The sequence below is a fragment of the Heteronotia binoei genome, chromosome 7 (assembly GCF_032191835.1).
Source record: "Heteronotia binoei isolate CCM8104 ecotype False Entrance Well chromosome 7, APGP_CSIRO_Hbin_v1, whole genome shotgun sequence".
Taxonomy (NCBI): domain Eukaryota; kingdom Metazoa; phylum Chordata; class Lepidosauria; order Squamata; family Gekkonidae; genus Heteronotia; species Heteronotia binoei.
Genome location: NC_083229.1, coordinates 93,957,478 through 93,967,358, shown reverse-complemented (window position 1 = coordinate 93,967,358; position 9,881 = coordinate 93,957,478).

Genomic DNA, 9,881 nt, shown 5'->3' with positions numbered 1-9,881 from the left:
AGATGCCAAGATCGACAAGGAGATTGACAACAGGCTGGCAAAGGCAAACTGTGCATTTGGCCGACTGCACAAAAGAGTGTGGAGCAACAAGCATCTGAAAAAAGGCACAAAGATCAATGTTTACAAAGCGGTTGTGATGACAACCCTCATCTACGGCTCCGAATTGTGGGTTTTATACCGTCATCACCTGCGACTCCTTGAGCGCTTTCATCAGCGCTGCATTCGCACATCCACAACATCCACTGGAGTGACTTTGTGACCAACACTGAAGTCCTCAAGAGGGCGGAGGTTACAAGCATCGAGGCACTGCTGTTGAAGACGCAGCTGCGCTGGGCAGGGCATATTTCTAGGATGGAAAACCACCGCCTTCCCAAGATTGCTCTGTATGGCGAACTTTCCACCGGCCATCGAAATAGAAGGGCACCAAAGAAGAGGTACAAGGACTCCTTGAAGAAATCCCTTGGCACCTGTCGCATCAACCATCACCAGTGGTCTGACCTAGCCTCAGATCGCAAAGCATGGAGGCACACCATCCACCAGGCTGTCTCTTCCTTTGAGAACGCACTCATAGCTGGTCTTGAGGACAAAAGGAGATTGAGGAAGAATCGCACTGCTACAGCACCAACCCCAAATCAGACTTTTCCCTGCAGCCACTGTGGCCGGATCTGCCTGTCCCGCATTGGTCTTGTCAGCCACCAGCGAACCTGCAGCAGACGTGGACTACTGCACCCTTCTTAAATCTTTGTTCGCGAAGTCAAGCCGAGAGAGAGAGAGAGCGAGAGAGGCATACTGTAGTAACTATTTTATCTGTTTCTTTTTCCCAGTTTCCTCCTTGGCTTTAACCCAAAGTAGCTTTTCACATCATTCTCCCCACTTTATTGCAACAATAAGAGCCTTGGGATGCCAGTTAGGCTGAGAGACCAGTCCAGGGACACTTGACAAGCTTCCACAACATAGAGAGAATTTGACTGACACTCCAATTGCCATAGCCATCCAGAGAACATATAACACCTTGGACAGTCTGGTCCATTATGTAGAACTTCTGTACATTCAAGATAGGAAGTAATGATTTCAGGTTTTTTATGAATAAATTGCTAAGTTTGCCCCCTTACAATAGGTGAATTGTGCACACACTATTCCATCTATTTTATAGCAATGCAAAGTAATATTTTCAATCTTTGGTATGATTTAATTACACCTCAGAATTACTGTCAGATGATCTCATCCAAATGGTTATTGAAGCTCACAATATGGTTTTTAAACTATTTTGGGCAGTTTGAATCTCAAGCATTTTTATTTAATTATAATTTAATGAGATTCTATCTTTATTAAGAGAATGGGATTTAGACAAAACAAGTCAGCTGTCAAGAGATATGACCCAATTCATATTCCTTTCAAGTAAGCAATCTCCATATCCCACAGTGTTCTTGCCCATCAACAATTAATTCTTGGCATATTCAGTTACCAATTTTTTAAAAATAATAATTGTCTAATTGCCCTTTACTTTCTCCCTATTATACTTTTCTTCATTACCTATAATAATTGAGCTATGGAATCCAAAAACAATTTAAAACATGGATTTGAGGCATTTGTTGTAGGAATTATGAAAGATTTTGGAGAGCATATAATGTGCTTATGCAGATTAGGCCAGTTCTCAAAGGGATTCCTCTGAGTTAAAAGACATGTGGAAATAAAATTGAAAAGGCTCAGCAGCCAATTCAAATTAAATCTGAGTTGCTTTCAGACTTCAAATGCACCTGCTTTGTTATATTCTTCTAGGAGTCTTGTTATCTGATGGGCTATCTAAACAGTCCTTGTTTCTTCAATACATTGTGCATTAGGAATTGAACTTTTTTTTCCCTTTTGGAAGTGAAATTACATTTTGATTTTCATTACTTGAGAAGATTAATGGTCTGTTTTTTTAAAATTCATTTGCTTATGCTCTGTAACTATACTATTTAGCTATCTGAAATTGTAGAAATAGTTTTAGCTGCCATCCCACTTAAAAACATAACCCATTAGCCTCCAGGTGTGAATGATTTTTTTAAAGTGTGAACTGGGCAGGTTGACATAAATTCTACTAATCCACACCTTGATTCACTGGGCTCTACACCTTGATATACTAGTATTTCACTCTATGACCTAGAAAATTAGTAGAAGTACTAGGCCTGCCCTTGACCTACCCAAACACACTAAAATTAATTAGTATTTGTTCTTCATTGTCTAAAAACATAGAACTAATTTAGAGTCCAATGGCACCTTTAAGACCAGCAAAGTTTTATTCAGGGTATGAGCTTTCATGGGTCAAGCATACTCAATGAAATGGAATGCAATGAACAGTACCACATAGAGGGAGTGAGCAGTGAATTAGCATGCAAAATAGTGAAAATGTTTTTAACAGATTAAAAGAATAACAAGTTTGGTTTCTGGTTATCATCTGCCTGGATTAAACTGGGGAGGAAATAACAAAGGCAATAAACATGCCAGAATTGGACATTGATGGTGAGAGTCTATGTCATTATGTTTCTTAATTGTAAAGAACAATACATTTAGAGTTTGTAGAGTCTTTCGGGATCAAGTGCCGTGTTCTACTGGAGAAAGTTTTCCTTCCAGACGTTTCGTTCTCAGCTGCGGAGAACATCCTCAGTGGCGTTGCAGCCGGAGCAGGCGCTCAGACCTTCTTGGCTGCTGTGCATTGAACCCTAATGATGTTACCAGCCGTGAAAACCTGAAATCTTTGATAATACATTTAGAGTCTGTTGCCATGCTCCATTGGTCCCCTCTCAAACATGGGCTAAACTAACAACATCTTTCTTTAAGTTTCTGTCCACCTATTTCCATTCTAATATATAGCGTAGTATTAGAAGCATTAGGGCCTGGATCTCCAATGGGACCTCATTCCAAGAGATAGGGGCCCGGACTGAAAAGGCCCTGGCCCTCGTCGAAGCCAGTCAGGCATCCTTAGGCCCAGGGATCACAAGAAGATGTTGTGTAGCTGACCGCAGCACCTGGTGGGGGGCTCATATGTGGAGAGGCAGTCCCGAAGATATGCAGGCCCCAGGCTGTAAAGGGCCTTAAAGGCTGTAAAGGTGCTGAATTACAAATTCAAGTGCTGATTTACAAATATAGAGCTGAATTACAAATTCTTACAACACTTGGAACAACCTCATCTCCAGGACTCAACAGGGATATTGGGTTTTTAAAAATCTAATTACATATGCTAAACTTATTCTGGAAAGTGGTTTTAGGGCATCGATCAGTCTAATGATTCCCTCCCCGCCATCTAAACACAGAGATATTTCTCTGTATTATGGAGCCCACATGAAATAAGATCTCCTCCCTATTGCAAAATCCTAACACCATGTTCCTCGCTTCCTTACCATATCATCCTAATTAATAGGCCATTCACACAACTGGGTAACCTTTTCTCTTCAGCAATCAAGGATCATCAGTGGATTGTTAAACTGTCATTCCTAGCCACATTCCAACAGAAACATTAGCAGTTCCTGTCTACACCTGGAAACCCATCGATTCAGAAAGATACAAATATGACAACATCTTTGTCTTTTCCTGGGAACCCCATTCAGCATTTCCTATCACATTGTTTTTACTCTCAGCTAATCCCATCAGTACATTGTTCCAAGGAGCAATCATGTTACCCTGCCTCAGAGCACATTTTTTCCCCTATAGAAATAGCATTGACAGGTTAGTCTCTCTGTGTGTGTTTTCTCAGATCCAGACTGCACACTCAAGATGCTGGTTATCTTGCCCTTCTCCTGGACAGGTAGCTCGAACCCCTGCTAAAGCCCCTCTCACCACATTATTTCTGACAACTTGTGTGTTTGTTCCCAGTATGCATTTATTTCTGTATGTGTGCATTATTTTATTATTATTTCCTCTTTCAATAAAACAACCTCCCTTGGTTAAGTAACAGACTGGGTATTCTTAGAGCATTCTCTAACGGAAAAATCCCCATAAAATTTGATAGCCAGATCCTCACTAATTACCCCACCTCTTGCTAAGCTCTGCCTTTTTGCTAATTTCCCCAATAAATTAGAGGCAGCTACAGTAGCTTAAACTGTTTGTGGTAACAACACCTGACCCTGAATTCTCTAATGGTGCATTGATCCTCTCTTGTTATTTGTGCATGCTGGTTTACACATGCATGTGTTTACATCATCCTCCAACCTTCAGCTGATTATGTGAATTTCTTCCATTGAAGAATATTGGGTATGAGTAATGCCAGCTGCTGTAAGAATTCTGATTATCTATAATGGTTATTAGATTATTGCATTGGGTTTATAGGGTATGCTAGACAAAGTGTCTTTTCTGTGGAATAAATTAACACACTATTTCAGTGTCATCTTCTGATTTTCTTGTTAAAATGAAGGGGGAGGAAGAATACAGGACTATATAATGATAAGGAGAATTGTTCAAGTTTGGGATCCTGTAAATATGAAAACATTACACGCTGTAGAATTACAGTCAACACTACTCTGGGTCAGAGTGATATCCCTTAAAATGCTGCTTTAATATATTGGAAAAAGAACAGAAAGAACATGGGATTTCATTGGGTGACAGGAACAAAAATAAGGTACTATTGAAAAAGAATGATGCCAGTGCTGCAGATTTCTTTATAAGGTATCTGTGTATAGTTCGTTTGTATGGCTGTAGAATTAGAATTCCACTATATGAATCCTGAAATTGTTTGCATAATTTAAAAAGAGTATTCTTTTTGAGAAGCACTTGACTGTATTTTTCATAGCTTCTGCTTGTATCAGCATTGTTCTGGAGAGGCGAGTCAAGGACCAATCAGCACCCCCCCCCAAAAAAAAATGCTGCCTTCCATCCTTGAACTGATGGGAAACAATTGGGAGGGGCAAGCCTGAGCTCATTAATGGTCACTAGGATAGCGTGTTGCTATTTAGCAAGGGACCCATTTTGCAGCTGCGGCACAGTGCCTTCAGGAAGAGTCACAATAGTGGTGTGATGACTGTCATCAGTTAAGCATCACTTAAATTCCTAAAATGATTCTAAATTTATTTCTTGCTGCTTCAAAGGAGCAGCTGTATAATTCCTCCATTTTGATTTGGCCTTTTGCTGTTACAGATGAAGGCTGAATTCAAAATGGGATTTGAAAGCAAAACTCCTGTTTGATGATTTGCTGCCAAATTCCAGAAAATCTAGCAATGAATTCTGAGCTCTGGTTTCGTGGATTTAGGGAGATAGAGAGTCCAGAAAGACTCTTTCATATAGTGAAATTCTTACAAGGTTGCTTATTAAGGGCGGGCATGAATTGGCTCACAAACTTAAATTTGTGATGGATTTTGTCTGGTTCTTGGTTTGTGAACCAAAGTTTGTGGCACTTCAACTGGCACAAAATTTGCACAAAATTTCAAGCAGTTCATGGGCGGTTCATGAATAGACACATTTTCAGACAGACTGCCTCCAATGAATCAAAATGTTTACTAAACTGTTTATCAGTTTCAAGAGGGTTTTATTTTTCTTTGCTTTCTTTGTGTTCCTTTATCGATTAACTGCAAAGAGCTTGTAAAATCCACTCCTCCCCTGCTTGGATTTGTGACTTTGTGCTTTGAGATTAGTCCTTTTAAGCTTGCAATGCTAGCGACATGGGGTTCTGCTGGAATTCTGCATATTATAACTGGTTGTGCTGGGCTTGGAAAACCAGGCCCCCCAGCTTGAATTTCTTGTGACTCTGCTTTGAAATCAGTCTTTTTAACCTTGCAGTGCCACAGTGGCATTGGGTTCTGCCTGGCATTCTGTATAGTGAACTGGGTGTGCTGGGCTTCAGAAAAAGTCCCCCCCCCCCTTCAGTTTGTACTGCAGGGATTCTCTAGTTTGACTTTAGTCCTTTTTTACTGCATTGCCACAGTGGAACTGGGTTCTGTTGGATATTTTGTACACTGAACTGGCTTGGATTGTGATTCTGTAATTCACATCAGTTCTGTTGATCTGGCATTGCCACAATGGTTCTGCTGGGCACCCTGTACATTGTGGTGTTTTTGCTGGGCTTGCAAAAATGCCCCCCTTGCTTGGATTGTGATTGAGCTGGCATTGCCACATTGGCACCGGGTTTTGCTGGACACTAGTACATTGCACTGGTTCTGTTTGGCTTGCAAAAAGTGCCCCCCCCATCTCCAGTTTCTACTGCAGAGATACTCTGGTTTGACATTAGTTCTGTTGAGTTTGCACTGCCTCAGTGACACTGGTTCTGCTGGGCTTGCAAAAATGCCTTCCACTTTCAGTCTCTACTGCAGAGATTCTCTGGGACTTTGATTCTGTTCTGCTGCATTTGCATTTTTGCTGTTTTTTTCTCCATTGGAAACAATAGGGAATGGGGACACCCTGTGTGGGGGAAGTGTAACCCAGACCCCATAGATTTAATCATCACCAAACTTGGTGGGTTGGAGAAGAAGAGTCAGTTGGAGAACCTCTGTGAGTTTGGTGTCACTAGCATGCCAGAGGTGATGTTCTACCATGTCACAAACTTTATGAACTGAACCAGTTTGCTCAGCTACTAAAAGTTCATGATGGTTCATGGCCCATGAACAAGGCATGCCACAAATCACAAACCAAAATGAACCACATTTTTCCTGTTTGTACCCATCCCTTATTCACATTTATGTTCCATTAATGATTTCATACAGCTGTGTCTTCTACTTTCTATATTTGATTAGGAGTAACTCTTATTAAGTCTGGAATAATTTTCCATCTGAATTCTCTAAAAATGCCGTAGCATGCACACATTTCTTTCTTTTCTTTTTCTTTTTTTTTAAAAAAATCAAGAATATACAGCATTTAAAGTAATACTATTAATTTACTTATGGTTGTACAGAAGTTTGGCAGTTTCAATTCTTGTGACTGGGTCTGTTATGATTATGCCAGTCTAAGCATGTAGCATTTAGTGGACTTAGGATGGAGCAACTCTACAACGTATTGCACCACTAAGACCTAACAAAAGGATTACATGAGGATTGTTGGAGCAGAGACTGTCCTATTGGGGCAAATGGTGCAGACCCCAACAACTTGGGAGGCCACCTGCAACTTCTTTTTCCTCCTTTCTTACTGTCCTTTACCAAACAGTCCAGGGGGTGGCAGGTTACCAGCTATGTAGTCAGTCTCTGAAGCTAGGCAGTCTCTGCCTTCTCTTTCTTTAACTGCAGACAATCAAGTCCCTCAAAGCAGAGAACTTTCCCTGCTATTAAGGCCCATCCTAGGGTTACCAGTCTAAGGTTGACAACTGACAGGAGATTCATGGGTGGTGGTGGATTGCCAACAATATTACAACATTGCTGCTGCCACAGTGACATCACTTCTGGTATTCACCTCAAATAATAGGGTTTATTCATTAAAAAGGGTTGGGACCCCCCAGCAGTTTTCCCTTACTACCTAGCTGAATGGTGGCAGGCAGAACTCATCCACACCATAAATGAGTAAACTGGACAGGGAGCCATAAGGCTTCTTCTGAGTTCCTAAACAGTCAATGAATCCATAAGAAAACATTAACCAGCATTGTCAGTCTTTCTTCTTTCCCAGGGAAGAGAGAAAGGAAGAAAAATAGTACCAATCAGATGGGAAATCATTCAGAAAAATTTTATGACTATTAATCTGAAATATATAGACACTTCCCCCTACTGCATTGCTTCAGAATCAGATGAACAGAATAGAACAGAACAGAATAGTTTAACAAATGTTCATTTCACTCAGGACGTTGATTCTCACTCCTTCCAAGTGGCAGCTATTTTCTGTTAGACAAGACAGCTGATTATATGCATCATAATGAAAGTTTGCCACAGTAACAATATATCTCATAGTTGGAGAATAATGCTTTTTAATCTTTTCCTTAGCTCTGCAGAAGGACAAGAATGATGGAAGGTATCTCATTTAATTGCTGAATAGGGAAAAAGCTGGAGGGCCCCCTCCCATAAAATTCCCTGTCCCAACAAAACAAAACCTTCTTAAGTGTGCAGTTCTATATACACAGGATTGAACGATATTAGTTTTGAATGTTAACTTAGGGTTAATAAGGTTAACAGGCCCCTACTGGAAGCAGGGGGTTGCCTACTTCCAGTGAGTGCTCCTGACTATCACTCAGCTGGCCACTGGGTGAAAAAAACCTGATACTAAAATGGGGGGGGGGGGGCATCATCAGTGTTCCATTGCACTGGTATTACTCCCCAGGTGCAATAGAAGTGTGTCTCCAGCAAGGACAGAAATGCTCTAATATCTATGCAAAACTCTTTGGCTAAAGTATAAACCTTTGTGATATGTACAGGAAGTGATACCAGTATATTGCCAGCAATGCTCCCTAAGCTGTGGAGTCTTGTGAGCAAAAATTCAACTTTGTGAGCTACTGGCATTAAAGCTGTGAGCTACTGCATTAATTATTTTGCTCTGGGGCCATTTTTTTTGAGCTAAGACAAAAATGTGTGAGCCAGAGGCTAAAGAACTGTGAGCTAGCTCACACTAACTCATCAGTACATTACTGATGCCCCCCCCCGCCCATTTTAGTACCAGTTTTTTTCACCCAGTGGCCAGTTGAGTGATAGTCAGGAGCACTCACTGGAGGTAGGCAACCCCCTGCTTCCAGTAGGGGCCTGTTAACCTTATTAACCCTAAGTTAATATTCAAAACTAATATCTTTCAATCATGTGTATATAGAACTGCACACTTAAGAAGGTTTTGTTTTGTTGGGACAGGGAATTTTATGGGGGGGCTCCATCACTCTTTTCCAATGTCCAGCTGATTGGAATCTGGAGGGTTGGGGAAGAGGGAGGAGCTGGCTAAGAAGTAGGCAGAGAGTGAAATGAGGGGAGAAGAGAAAAACTGAGGGATACGGACAGATGGGATTCCCTTCTGCGAAAATTTAGCAGGAGACCCACTTGTTTACTTATATATTAAAACACTTGTCATAGCTGTTTGCAAAATTATAAGAAATTGTGAAGAGGTTAGGATTAGCTTTTGCATTAGGAATAAAGAGAAAATGTGGATATTAAAATGCAAAACCCTGAATGCTGAAACATGAATTTGGATCCTAAATTCTTGGGCAGGTTCCTAGAGCCAAAGCAAGAGCTACTTTAATTTTCAGAAAAGAAAGACAAATTAATGTTAAGGCTCTAAGGATAAAAACAGACAGGTTAAACAATAGAAGTCTTTTCAATATATATTTACCATGTTTCAAATCACTTGGTTTCAGGAAAGCAACATCCGTCAAAACCACTTCTACCATGCTTATCACATAAATTTGTTGCACTATAGGTAACAATGTTAATGTGGTAGACATGAAGATGCTGCTGTCATTTTATGCTTAGGATTTTCTTATTTTAAAAATGCCATAGAATCTGATCCTGAGAGTCTAGAGATCCAGACAGTCTTCCCACGCCAGAAGAGGCTTGGAAATTGCACAGGAGAGGAAAACCTCAAAGGCAGTGGAAATGAGGGGTGGAGCTTGCCAGGCAATGAGGGAGTAGATGAGGTGGAGACAGGAGTATCTTTGTCATTTGGCAAGCACCACCCCTTACTTCTTCTGCTATTGGATCTCTTGTCTCCCCTCTCATGCCATTTCCAAGCCTCATCAGGTGAGGAAAGATCACTTGCAAAGCCAGAGAGCCATCAGGTAGACTTGCAAAATTGTACCCCCATGGCACATTTTAAATAAAAAAGCCCCAGGCATAAAATGGCATTGATGTACCCATGTTCTGAGAATGCAAGAGCTGAAATGTTTGCTTAAATACTAACAATATAAAAATCAGTTAGTTCACCATTCCCTGCAGAAAGAGTCTAAATCAAGATTACATCTTCATGACAATTTGCTATAAAGCTCTTCCTAGTTTTTTAAAGCCACATTTAGCAAAATGGTT